The sequence below is a fragment of the Cryptotermes secundus genome, unplaced genomic scaffold, assembly GCF_002891405.2.
Source record: "Cryptotermes secundus unplaced genomic scaffold, Csec_1.0 scaffold1427, whole genome shotgun sequence".
Taxonomy (NCBI): domain Eukaryota; kingdom Metazoa; phylum Arthropoda; class Insecta; order Blattodea; family Kalotermitidae; genus Cryptotermes; species Cryptotermes secundus.
The window spans coordinates 208673-213091 of NW_019727797.1; positions in this window are offsets into that span (position 1 = coordinate 208673).

Consider the following 4419-nt stretch of genomic DNA (forward strand, 5'->3'; position numbering starts at 1 on the left):
GAGCCCAAGGTTTGTCTTGATCCCCAAGTTTCAATTTGAAATAAGCAAAATACACTTTCTTCACGAAATCACTTATGTTTCTTTGTTGACTTTTAACTATGTATTCACCACAAATAAAACAAAAGTTGTCCGGAGAAATAACACAACCTCTTTGAGGCATAATACAGAGCTAAAACACAAGCACAGTCACGTTTGAATGCAGGATGTAAACTGAGTGGCTTATAGCCTACATCAACCAAGATCCTGAACTTATTTAGCGTGTTGAGACATGATCAAATCTGACAGCAGGCTTGTTTATACGCATTCCTATTGCCCCAAAAACATGTCCAAACATGCTCAACCGAGCTAGTAAGATTCCTCACCTTTCGCTACAAACAAAGTAAACGTGTTGGGACATGATCGCCTGAGCTCCTTACACCACCAAACCCACCCTACCAACCCTTTCCACTGCCCCCCCATCCCACCCATTTTCGATTCACTCTTATAAATATTATTTTAAAATAAGAAATAATTATTGGATATGGTTTTTAGAATCAACAATAAGATATCAGATTTCATGTTGAAGAGAAATTTGACGCAAAATTAAATTAAAATATGAGTTTTGCAAAAAAAAAATGACGTGATGGATTTTTTTTATTGTTCTTTCCGGTTTTAGCTAGTAAAAATATATAAGAAACAGTAAAAATATCGTATGCAGTTTTTTGGTTGGAGACCTGTGTAATTTATTTCTTTATTGTTTGTGTAATGACGCTGTCCGTATCTCAGGCTGTATAGCCTCAAGTAGTTGGATTAGTGAATGGTAAGGTACTTGGAGCCGGTCACGGTAGCCGAGCGGTCTAAGGCATGTACTGTCTTCGCTCGCTTGGAAACCGGGATCGTGGGGTCGAATCCCACTCAGGGCATGGATGTTAGTTTGTGTGTGTGTGCGTGTTTCTGTGTTTGTGTACAGGTAGAGGCCTTGCGACGAACTGATCACCCGCCCAAGGAGTCCTACCGAATGTGTAAGATCTAGAAAAACCGAAGTGAACGGAGAAATTCATGGAGGTAGGCCAAGGCCACCTGGGGCTGTAGTGCCAAGGAAAAGAGAAGGTACTTGGAAGGAAGCGGTCAAGGCCTAATTTGAGATATCATTCCGGCATTTTTCCGGAGGGACAGAAGAAAACCATGAAACCCCTCAATCAAGAGTAGTAGCTATCTCGGTCTAGATTCGAATTGAGTACCATGAGGATACAAATCAGAAGTGTTGTAGATTTTTCCAGCTTGCTCGGTGACCTTGTTTCGAGTCCAAGAAGTGGCAGGAATGGTATATGACATAGCCACGTTAAGGTAAGACGTCACTCGGAAGGCTGTGACGTTTCCAGTCGTTTTCATGCGGTACAAACACAAACCAGAAAACCCTGCAAAATGTACAGGTCGCCAAGAAAAACGTAATGACCAACTCCATACAGCAGAATCCTTCTTGAGAAACTAACAGTCGTCGGTTTGCTCAAGAAATTGCCTCGCCTCTTATAGAACCATTTTTTTTACCGTCTTTACAAAATCTCGCCACTGAACCTTACCTTGAGCCAGATTAATGTAGTCTACACCCTGTCATCCAGTATCTTTAAGATCCATTTTAATATTATTCTCCCATCCACGTTTAGGTCTCCAGGTTTTCTTCATCCCTTCAGATTTCTGACCAAAATGCTGTATTGATTTCTCGCCCACTCCGTACCCATCTCATTCTCCTTAATTTTATTTAATTGTGTTTCGTGACGACTTCTAATTCTTACATCTCCCGTTACTTTATCTTTCATGGGTCTGAGAACAGCACAATTCGTTGTCGCGCTGCACTTCTGCATTATAAATTACCTCTCTATGAAATTCAATTAAAACAGTAAAAAGTATTTAAGCTTTTCTGATATTTTTCCTCACAGGGAACGACATTAATGGAGTCAGTCTTATGTTCCTGCCATCTGATGGTGAGTACAGTTATCACTTTCACTTTCTCTCGTGTTTATGTATGACGCAACTGTCTTCATCTGATTTCACTGTCAGGAACTTTTTTTTCTATAATATTGTCTAAAGAGTTTAATTTTCGCTTTGAATGAAAAAAAAAGTAATAAAACTTGATAATGAAATAGAAAGTCTACTACAGCAGGGAGCCCGTGTTACAAGAAAGCTGAATTAACAATCTGATTGACCCTCAAATGTACCTGTTATGCCGCTTTTCCACGGAAGTTTGTCTTAGCAAACCCCTCGTTTAAACGTAGTACAAGATGGTTCGTCCAGGCACTGGAAGACATGAAGAAGTGAGGAAAGGGCTGACAAGAAACTCACAAGGAATTTCTGTGGGAACAGAGAACAGACTGCACTTTCCATGCACTGACCCGTATAAAACTGAAACCAGAAGAAGAGGAATTCTTCTCCTGATCTCTCCTTGTCACTTAACCGGAAATTGTGATGTGTAACGCAATGTGGTTACGTGTGGTCATCATAACCGCTATGTCGTTTCATTTGAAATACATTTTGGATGTAGTAGGACTTTAAAAAGTAGTGCAACATTTGTGAACGAGGAAACGTCATGTTATAGCCCATATTTTTGTTACGGTTCCATAATTAATTATAATGGGTAATTAATATCAGGTTCCAATGAGGTGGATTTTTTCACAAAGTCAATAGAAAGTCCGTCGAGTGTAACAATTTGTAGGTCACTTCTTTATCACTTCTGCCTTACATGTTTCGGTTTAATAAAACCATCATCAGAGGCACATAGTACAATCATGAAAACGCTGTCGTTGTTTAAGATGTACACAGTTATAATTTGCTGCGTGGACACTGCTACAATATGTCGACGTGTAAAAGCACAACACTTGCTAGGATAGTTGAATGCACGTTCAATTCTCGCATTCCATCCGAAACCGCCCTCAAGTTAAAACGCCAATGTTAAAATATTTAAAAAATTTTAAGGAATTTAAAAATTTTAAAACATTTGAAGTAAAATGTTAAGCTCCTCCTTGTTAATTCATCCCGAAGATGGGATGTTTCCTATGTGCTGTGTGTTGTGTACACAACACACAGCACATAGGAAACATCTAACCATAAGCCATACAACCGCAAGCTGACATCTCCCATCTTCGGGATGAATTAACAAGGAGGAGCTTAACATTTTACTTCAAATGTTTTAAAATTTTTAAATTCCTTAAAATTTTTTAAATATTTTAACATTGGCGTTTTAACTTGAGGGCGGTTTCGGATGGAATGCGAGAATTGAACGTGCATTCAACAATCCTAGCAAGTGTTGTGCTTTTACACGTCGACATATTGTAGCAGTGTCCACGCAGCAAATTATAACTGTGTACATCTTAAACAACGACAGTGTTTTCATGATTGTACTATGTGCCTCTGATGATGGTTTTATTAAACCGAAACATGTAAGGCAGAAGTGATAAAGAAGTGACCTACAAATTGTTACACTCGACGGACTTTCTATTGACTTTGTGATTGATAGTGTAACGGACCAAAAATGAAACAATTCAAAATGGATTTTTTCAATTGACCTAATCCTTCCAGCCGCACTATGGCCCTGGGATAGACTCAGCCTCTAACAGAAATGAGTACCAGGACTATTCCTGGGGTTAAAGGGCGGCCGGCGCGTAAGGCTAACAACCCCACCGCCATCTGTGAGCCGACTGTCTTGAAAATGTGGGAGCCTCGACGTCTCACAACCCTATGGGCTTCCACGGCCTGTTACAGCGTTAACTTTACTTCATTAATATCAGGCTATGTGCAGCTTTGCATGACGCTATTTCACAATTATGTACGCTGAGATTCGCCATACGAAATTCCGTTACAAGTAACTGTTTGTTATAACACTCACTGTTTGGTACATAAAAGTCTAGAACAAGTTCATGCTAGTCTCATACAGAGTGGCATGTATAATGGTGATGATGATGAATATCCATTATGGACGAATATCAGAAATGTCTGTTAAACGGACGTTACCGAAATTCGGAGGCGGTCACGATGATGAATATGAGGACACTATCTTGTAGAATGTGGTAACATGAAGCCACGTAGAAGCTCCCGGACGTTTCAGAGGAAATTACTGCCTCCATATTCAGGATTTAAAAGTAATCAAAACAAACAGCTAGCAAGGAGAACTCGCGCTTGTCTGGGTTATTCTTCGTCCCTGAATATAAGGGCAGTACTATCTTCCGAAACGTCTGCGGACTTATGCCGGAATACACGTTGTCATGTCTCAGGAGATAGCAAATTTTTTAACGTAATTTAATTATTTAATGATCATAATTTGCCTGCTTATTCAAGGTCCTTACATTCCATGTACCAATCTTGTAGCCATGATGTTTCTTCTGATCTTCGCACTTTTTCTTGTTGTAACGCCTGCATGACATTTCCTCTAGAAACACTCCCCCCCCC